This window comes from Rhinolophus hipposideros (genome assembly GCF_964194185.1).
Source record: "Rhinolophus hipposideros genome assembly, chromosome: 23".
Classification (NCBI taxonomy): domain Eukaryota; kingdom Metazoa; phylum Chordata; class Mammalia; order Chiroptera; family Rhinolophidae; genus Rhinolophus; species Rhinolophus hipposideros.
In genome coordinates this window covers 11,463,859-11,474,519 of record NC_138069.1, presented here as the reverse complement: position 1 = coordinate 11,474,519, position 10,661 = coordinate 11,463,859, and positions in this window count along the sequence as shown.

Below are 10,661 nucleotides of genomic sequence, written 5' to 3'. Positions count from 1 at the left end.
GCCATCCACTTGTCTCTGCCAACCAACCTCACTTGCTAGCTGCAATCCGCCTCTCTGCAGTCTGCAATCCACACTCCACCATGCCACAACTACACTACCATCCTTCAGAAAGTGTTAGCTGGCACCATACCCTGCTCACTGTGCCATGTGTCACGCAGGGGGGCCTGCGGGGTCTCAGCTCCCACTCCTCACATAAGAACGCAGGACATGGTGAGGCCAAAAAGGAACACCCATGGAGCCATAGGTAGGGGAGTCATACCACTATAGTCTCGCCGGTGGCTGGGTTGGAAACACAGGAAGCAGGGGCCACATTATCCGCAACCCACGGTCCACCTCTCTCTGACATCCAACCTCACTTGATAACTGCAATCCGCTCTTGCTAGCTCAGCCACCATCTTCTTGCTAGCCCCCCATTTTCTGCTAGCATAGCCACAGCAGTTATATTAGTGGCCAATGGCTCACTGGTTAGAGCTGACGGCCAACTAGCCACAGCTGATGGCCATCTAATCGCAGTTGATGGCCATTTCCTACCTGAGCCAGCATCTTTCTACGTGAGACCAAGAGCCTGGAAAAAGCACTCCTGGCTCTGTCCCCACAGTCTCTAATAGAAGATTCTCAGAGGGAATGAAAACGATGAACTTCCTTGGGAGCAGTTAGAGGGGAGGGCCTCATAAAAAAGAATAAAGCAAGTTTTGAGCAGCTACTAATGCTAAATCAGTGTGGAGAGTGCGGCTTTCCAACTTATTTTTAGAGGTTGAAAAAAATAGAAATAAATTTCAAAGATTTTTACAAGTCACTGGTAAATATAGCAACGTTAAGAGAGTATTTTGGCCATGTGGTTAATCCAGGCTCCACCATTTATAATAAATAGTATACGGTCAATCAGGTTATGTAACTTCTTAAAATTCAGTTTCTTTATTTGTAAAATGGGGATGGATGTTACCTAAAATAGCTATGTGGATTAAATGAGATGTAAAGTGATGAGCAGTGCCTGATGGACAGTAAGCACTTCAAAGCGGTAGCCATTACTATTTGGATATGGTTCTAGTGGACCAACCGTAGACCACTTGTGCCCATCACAGAGTGTTAGACCAGAAAGATCAATTGTCAATCTAACCATATGGATGATTCTTATATTCTAAATAGGCTGTCATGATTTTGCTGTAACAAATTATCAAGCAAGTCCAGAAGAATCTGGGACAATGGATAATGTGGGTGAGTGTCCACAGCTCTAGAGTTGAGCACTACCATTGTCATTTGGCTACCTCCGTCCCTTACCCCCAATTGTAATAGCAAACTTTTCCTTCCTTAACTTGTTCTTTCCTCGTACTCTCCATACCGGATTTGAAGGTGCATAAAAATCCAATAGGACAGAGGACAGGGGATTTAGTATTCATGAAAAGGAGACTGATTTGACTCATCTGAACTCTCCAACGTGGATGCCCTGTGGTTGCTACTCCTTTTTTATTACGGCCTTTCCCTCTTTGTTTGTGCTGTGGCTGTTTTTTGGAGAGATCCACTTATCCATGTTAGAATTGTTGTCTTTTGATAAATACTATATATACTCTAATGACAATTCAATAAATGCAGTCAACAGGATAGAATACACATTTGACTATTTTACCACCAGGTGGCACATGCACTTATTTTCGATGAGAAACTGAATTTTATTTATTTATTTTTTTAAATTAATTTTATTGGGGTGACAATTGTTAGTAAATTTACATAGATTTCAGGTGTACAATTCTGTATTACATCGTCTATAAATCCCATTGTGTGTTCACCACCCACTGAATTTTATTTTGAAACTGATTTTATTGAAACTGATTTCATTTTCGTTTCGGGGGTTGGGGAGCTGGCATCATCCTCTTCCTTTGGCTGAAATGAACTCTGCACCAACACTGTAATGCCAGGGATTGATTGTTTATACAAGAGTCTGATAATAACTGGAATTGTTACACAGTCACACACCTGCAGTCCTAGTGGTTAGTTTGTCCCCCCCCCAAAGGTTTGCCTAGATTATGTTGATCTGATTAGTCGTAAGGACCTCTCGTCTTTCTCTCGCCCTCCCTCTCATCAACAAATAAGTATTTACTTTCATTTGGATCACTGTGGCAAAGTGTATTTTCCAACGATTGCCACAATGCCCACCCCGAATGCTGTTCTACAAGTAATTTTGCCACTGCTCCATCAATAGGTAGAGTCTAATTCTCCTCCTCTAGACAGATCTGTGATTCACATATAACCAACAGAAGGCAGCAGTGTAGGAAGTGGTCCTGTATGACTTGAGGCTACACGGCTCTGCACTTTTTTGCTGGAAAATGTTTACTGGAGCCCTGGGCCACAAAGTAGTTGGGCTAAGTCTGCGATGCTCTGAGGAAATTCAAACTAGTTTGCATAGAGAAGCCTTGGCACTACATGAAGAGAGATGACCACCATCATCAGCTGACCCCATCCCATTGCAGCTTCAGCCACTGATGGACTACCTACCGCGAGACAGCAGCCAGAAACGCCCAGCTTGAGCTCTTCCCAAATTCCTGACCCACAGAAACAGAAATTTAAAAATTGTTATTTTAAGTCACTGAGTTTTGGGTGATTTTTTAATAGGATAACTTCATTTTATTTTGTAATGGATTAACTTGAAAGAGACTATTTCAAGTAATTTAACAAATCAGTGATTTGGGCACATATAGTTTTCATATAGTTTTCTTCCAAGCTCCTTTTCCATTCTTATCTTTTTAATGTTGTGTTTTGATGGACGTAAGTTGACCCAATACACTCATTTCATCAATACCGGATATTCTTTGCAGTTATAACAAAAGATCAACCTCAGCCCCTTCAATAATTCAGTATCCTCCCAACATACTTAAGAGCTGCCCTGAAGCACAAGGTGATCAGAACAATGTAGGTAAGAAAAACTCTTTTTAAAAGAGTATCACAGGCTCTCTTTCCCAATCTTGTCTGCTCAGGACATACACCCTAAATTTCATTCCTAATCAAAAATCATGCTTTACTTTGATATAAGTGAGATGCTACTCAGTTTAATCACAAGTATAAACCTCAACTGTAAGAGAAAGGGGCGCATTACTATACTGGGTACTAAACGCTTGGCCTTTATGCTTTCACTCAGATGGTTTTCTCCCTAAGGTGTCATTTGTATTTGACTCATTGGGAAAGTCAAGCACTAGAAAATGGCTCCGTGTCATACAGGGAGTTTCTGACAGAGCTAAGGCTAGAATACCAATCTGAATTCAAGACTTTTTATAGCATTGTACGTAATCAATAACCCATTTCAAATGCTGTTGCACTGTTAATACTTCTGGAACAGCTTACGCAAATAAATGTGAGATTTCAATAAATTGCTTGTATTTAAAAGTTAATCAGAAAGGAGAAAGAAGTTTAAGTTACAAAAAAAGGATAATCTCTAAGAAGAAAGTGGGGAGAGGGAGACAGGGAAAAACTTGAGAGAGGAATACCTCCTCCACTGACATGGGAGCAAAGGATGAATGCAGGTAAGCTACTTTCTCTGTTAGGAAGAAAGGTGGTCTGCTGACAGTGGAGAGTGGAAATCCGAAGTAACCTAATGAAGAATGACATGAGAGCTAATACAAAAGAATTTGCTGGTAGTGCTGGGGATCCAGCTGTGGTTGCAAAGCAATTTATAGTGGCAACCAGCACAGGTAAGCATTTTTCTCCAATAGCATTTAGCAGCACAGGAGTTAATGGTAGCCTAAATTAGCCCAGGGTTAGTGTTTTACCAGGCTTGTGTGATGGAAAGACCAGCGGGCAAGTTAGTTGAAAATAATGAGAGTTGCTAAAGTCTTTATCAGTATAACTTTAACATTATTTTGAAAGGGAAATTTCATGAGTTGGCCATTTCTTAGTAGAGTACTTAGTACTCATGAGTACTTAGTATAACCTACTGTGTTTCCCTGAAAATAAGACCTAGCCGGACAATCAGCTCTAATGCGTCTTTTGGAGCAAAAATTAATACAAGACTTGGTCTTATTTTACTGTAAGACTGGGTATAATATATGATACGATATATAATACCGGGTCTTATATTTTTGTTCCAAAAGACGCATTAGAGCTGATTGTTCGGCTAGATCTTATTTCCGGGGAAACACAATAACGATCATTTATAAACAGTGTATTAGTTATCTATTGCTGCATAACAAATTACCCTCAAACTTTGTCAGAGAATGGTAATAATCTTTATTATCTCATATCGTTTGTACAGGTCAGGAATTCAGGAGTGGCTTAGCTAGGTGGTTCTGGCTCAGGGACTCTCATGAGATTGCGATCAAGATGTCGGCTGGGGCTAGTCATTTGAAGGCTTAACTGGGTCTGGAAGAGCTGCTTTCAAGATGGCAAGTTGACGCTGACCCTTGGTAGCAAGACTCAGTTCTTAACCATGCAGGTCTCTCCATAGGACTGTTCGTTGTGTTCTCGCGACACAACAGATGGCTTTCCCCACACCAAGTGACCCAAAAGAACAATACTAATGTTGCATTATCTTTTATGGCCTAGCCTCAAAAACTTGCACTATCTTACTGGTTACACAGATCATGTACAGTGTCAGAGGGGACTACCCAAGGACATAAATGCCAGGAAGTGAGGACCATCAGGCGCCATATTGGAGGCTGGCTTAACACACAGTAATTAGGACTTGGATGCCTATAATATTAACTGTTTCATATTATGCATAATATGAAAATAACATAAAAAAATACCTCTCCAAGCCATTACCTAATGGTCAATTACCTACTTATCTACTATGTTCTTCCTTTCCTTTTCAATTTGTCAAATCTGATTTTTCTGAGAAGCACTTGAGCTTACAACAGGATTTTAGAAGTTCTATTTAAGAAATGCAAAATCCTCAAGTAATAAATAAATCCCTAAATAATGATCCAACTTACTGTGTTTGATAGTGTATTCAGTGTAGCATTTGGAGACAGATTCACTCATCCTACCTATGAAATATTAAAATTGACATTCAATGGTAAATGACATACAATTCTCAAGATAAAATCACCCAAGTGTTGGAAGTACCCTTACAGCCAAGCTTTCCAGTAGGAATAACTGCATCAGTTGACATTCCTCTTCTTTCCCTACCCCTACCCCACCCCCACTCCAGATAACCTTCAGATATCTTGACGGTTAAAAAAGAATCTCTAGTGATAATGCCTGCTGTTCTAATACTGATGCTAATCAGTATTAGATAATCTAATTACTAATTACAGTAATAGATAATCTAATACTGATACTGATAACCCCAATGCACAAATAAATGGACAAACTTTACAAATTAACAAAAATTCAGCCTGTTTTCATTTAAGATACTTTGTTAAAATACCTTTTTGAATGTATAATAACAAAAACTAAAACTATCATACAAACATATGCCAAGTGTTGGAGTATTTTAGTTTGGCTATATATCCCATAAAATTCTTGCAATAGCCCTGCATAGATATGTTACACATTTTACAAGTGAAGAAAACAAAAAAAGTAATTCACCTAAAGTCCCGCATTAAATGGCAGAGCTTGAATTTGAACCCAAATGCAAATTGTCAATATCCCAGATTATCCATATGCATTATTCTCAGTTAATTCTCAGAAACCCATTTCTAAAGCTTAGAAAAATTAAGCAGCAACTTGAGAAAGGTCATAAGCCAGTGAGTGACTGTGCAGGGACTCAAATGTGGATCCATCTATAAATCCAATGTGTGTTGCTATGAACATAGAAAAGTACTGTATTACAAGTATCGAATTAGGAAGATGAACCAAACATGTTACTGGATTAGGCAGTGAATGCCCTGAAACCACACTTTACAAGGACTGAATATATCTATTAGGTATCAGTATTCAAACATTTGCCGAAGGCTAAATCAATACCTAGCTTCACATAAGTAAATTGCAATAGTATTACGTTATCAAATGCCATGAAAAGAACAAATCTTTATCCAAATGCTTCTTGTTCTCAATGGAAAGCTGCTGTGGGGTGCTGTGGCAGGGGTGAACGGAGAGAGCAAAAAGCTTAGTGGATGCTTTATCAGAGCAGGAAACTTAGTATAGGTAAGACGTGTGCAGGAAAGGACTATAATTTGAAAACAAAAGGAATATGCTTAGCAATATCTTATACTAAGATATCTATACTAAGAATATAGATCTCAGACTGCATAAATAGCACTTCAGACTAGTGACTTTTTGTTTACTTTCCTTACTTATCCCACCTTTCTTTAAATATTTTGTTTACAATTTTCTTTTTAATATAGTGTCATTGTAAGGATTCTTTCAAACAGTTTCAGTACTTTGTAAAATAGCAATTCTAGAAAATGGAGGGAAATTCTTCTAAAACCCATACACCCCAAAATTCAAGACAGAACACACTGCTTCCCTAAATTGCCTTGCTGTCATAAGACTTTTGAGTCTGGACATCTTGTCATACTAGGGTTTATGTCAAAATGAATGATACAAACTGGCCTTTACTAGCAAAAGATGGAAGTATTTGTGCATACAAATGAATAATTTCAATAGACGGAGATACATCACGTTAGAATCCATGAGGTCATACTGATACAAATTTTGTTTCAGGGTAACCAAATCTTTGATGAGGGGAAGTTTCGTATAGACATTTGACCTAATTGATAAACAATAAAATTAAAAATTGCTATTTTGCAGCCCCAAGTGAAACAAGATAGGCCAAAATCATCAAAGGCTACTGTGATGGTTAACTTTCTGTGTGAATTTGACTGGGCTAACGATGCCCAGATAGCTGGTAAAACATTATTTCTGGGTGTGTTTCTGGAAGAGATTAGCATTTGATTCATTAGATTGAGTAAAGATGTAGGGGGCATCATACAATCTGTTGAGGGTCTGACTAAAACAGAAAGGTGGGGGTAGGGCAAATCCGCTTTTTAGCTTGAGCTGGGACATGCATCTTCTGTCGTCAGACATTGGCATTCCTGGGACTCAGGCAGGAATTGGGATTCCTGCCTTTGGACTCAGTCTGAATGATATTATCAGCTTTCCTGGTTCTCCTGCTTGCAGACAGCAGGTCATAGGACTTCTAGGCTTCCTTAATGTCATATAATAAATCTTCTCACATCTACCCATCTACCTATTATCTATACTCTATTGGTTCTTGTTCTCTGGAGAACCCTAATACACCTACTAAAACCATTGAGTAAAACGCGGAAGAGGAATTTTACAATGTATGAATCAGGCTAAAATCACCTGAACCCAAAGATCAACTTTAGTATCACAGTAAGAGACAACCAGTTATTATGGGCAAATTAAATGATGTAATAAATAGGAAGTGCAAAACACTACCTAAAGATGACCCAAAAAATCAAATTGGAATCTCATCACCTCTAGATCTCACTACCAGTTTTACAGAAAATACAGGGGTTGGAGAATTTAAAATAACACCATGGGGATGAAATCAACAAAATCCACCATTTTGGGGAAAATGACCTATTTTCTTCAAAAAATAAATTACAAGGGGAGAAAAGAGATGGAATTCACAAGTGAGAATTAAGAGACATCAATAGCATGCAACTGAGAACCTTGTTTGGATGTTGATATAAACATTTATGTGACAAAAATTCTTAAGAAAATATTAACAAACCAAATCTAGCAATACATAAAAGGAATCACACAACATGACCAAGTACTTTATCCTAGGAATGCAACAGTGGCTTAACATCCATAAATCTATTATTTATGTAACGTAATTATGTAATATACCATATTTACATAATAAACCATTTGTAGAATGCAGAAAAAACCATACGATCAATAGATACTGGAAAAATATTTTACAAAATCCAAACCCATCCATGATTTAAAAACAACAACAACAAAAAACTCAAAAGACTAGGAACAAAAGGGAACTTCCTCAATCTGTTAAGAGCATCTACCATAAACATGTAACTAGGGCTGGCCCGGTGGCTCAGGCGGTTAGAGCTCCGTGCTCCTAACTCTGAAGGCTGCCGGTTCGATTCCCACATGGGCCAGTGGGCTCTCAACCACAAGGTTGCCAGTTCAATTCCTCGAGTCTCGCAAGGAATGGTGGGCTCCGCCCCCTGCAACTAAGATTGAACACAGCACCTTGAGCTGAGCTGCCGCTGAGCTGCCGCTGAGCTCCCGGATGGCTCAGTTGGTTGGAGCACGTCCTCTCAACCACAAGGTTGCCGGTTTGATTCCTGCAAGGGATGGTGGGCTGTGCCCCCTGCAACTAGGGCAACTGGACCTGGAGCTGATCGGCACCCTCCACAACTAAGATTAAAAGGACAACAACTTGACTTGGAAAAAAGTCCTGGAAGTACACACTGTTCCCCAATAAGTCCTGTTCCCCTTCCCCAATAAAATCTTAAAAAAAAAAAACAAACAAACATGTAACTAACATCATACTCAACGATGAAAGACTGACTGAATGAATGAATGCCCCTAACATCAGGAACAGGCAATGATACCCATTTTGACTATTTCTATTTAACACTGTATTGACGGTTCTAGCCAGCGCAACAAGAAATAAACAGAAATTAAAGGTGTATAGTTTGGAAGGAAAGAATAACTGTCTTTATTCACAGATAACATGATCGTGTACATACAGACTCCTATGGAAACTCCAAAAAAACAAACAAAAAAAAACTACCAGCATAAGAGACTTTAGTAAGGTTGCCAGACACAAGAAAGATAAATATACAAAAATGGATTGTATTTCTATATACCAGCAACTAACAATACCAAAGTGAAATACAGAAAGCAATACCATTCACAACATCGTGAAAAATAATAAAATACTTTGGAATACATTCAACAAAAGAAGTCCAAGTTCTGTACACCGAAATCTGTAAAATATTGCTGAGAGAAATCAAGGAAGATCTAAACAGATGGATACGCCATGATCATGAACTGGAATGTTGTTATTGTGCTAAATCTCTCCAAATTGATCTACTGATACAACACAATCTCTAACAAAGTCACAGGGCTTTTGTAGATACTGACACACTTATCCAGACGTCTATATGGAAACACGAAGGCTGAAAGAGAGAAAACAATTCTGAGAAAGAAAAACCAAGTAGGAAGACTTACATTACCTGATTTCAAAACCTATTAGAAAACTACAGAAATTAAGACAGTGTAGTATTGGCATAAGTATTGGCATACATAGGGGGTGGCAAAACAATGTATATACATTTTAAAAAAGGAAAACTGTATTCCAATTGTAATACTCAATATGTACCGATAACAAAAGATGAATACAAGGCACGTTTGACTTCTGCAATGACAAGAGGTGCTCCAAGTGGTTACCATCAGCACCCAGACACTTCTGATTACGGTGAACTAATGCTTGAGCAAGGCTGACCAAAGTATCTACCTGTAAATATTTTTTGGCACTCCCAGTAGATCAATGAGACAGACAATGAGTCCAGACATAAACACACAAATATGGTCAACTGATTTTCAATAAACATGCCAAGGTAATTCAATGGGGGAAAGGGTAGGCTTTTAAAGAAATGGTGATGATATAACTGGACAAAATAAAACTGTATACTTATAATGGGTGAGATTTTTTGTTATGCAAATTATATGCTTCAATAAAGAGATATAACAAACTAAAGACTGTTTTTATAATTATGGGACAATCAGGACAGTTTTAACACTGTATACTTGATTATATTTAGGAATTATTACTTTTTAAAAGCATAATAGTATCATGCTAATATGTTTTAGAAAGTCTTTAGTTTTGGATACATGTATTGAAATATTTTAGGATGACATGATTTGGAAAATTTTGCTTCAAAATAATTAAGGGGACAAAAAGTAGGTGAGGACACAGACAAAAAAAGATCTTGAATTTTTAATTACTAAAACTTGACGATGATCAATGAAGAGTCATTACACTCTATATTTACTAAATTTTAATGTTTGAAATTTCTAAACTAAAAAAATATTTTAAACAGAATTTTTACTAAGTTTTTTTTGGGAGCGGTATTTTGGTCAGTCCTATACTTAATAAAAAAAATCATTATCAGTTTTAGTCATCAGCCTCCGTACCTGGCATATGGAGGAAACATAAGACCTACTTGTTCCTTTATGTGACAGAGAAAGCACAGCAGCCACATAAGTAGCTCTAAACGTGATTTAAAAGCCAGCGTCATCACAATTTATGAGTGATCTCTTACCTGATACTTCTGAGCTTACACAGAATAAGCACAATAACCAGTTTAATGGTGAAATTTTCCTAAAAACTAGACAGTAGTTTCACTGGCTCTGTGTTAAAATTAGCTAATTTGTTGAATTTATTAGGCCAGTTGAATGCTTAGGAAAACTACTAATTAAAATGTTTTTTCATTTAAATAATAAATTCTCTACATTCAAGAGTAGTTCCAACACCTATTAGAATGACTATCAAAAAAGACAAGAAATAACAAGAAAATGCAAAGAAAATAAGATACATTTATAAGTTAAGAGTTTTAAATTACAAATCTATAAATATTACTATTTTGAGAAAAACAAGAGTACAAAGGGGCAGATTTCAGAAAGCACAATCCAAGAAAAATATAAGATCCACGGTCATATAAAAAAAAGGTTTATCATTTATCATCCCCCTACTTGAAAAATACTCTAAAAAACAAAGTAGCAAACACAGT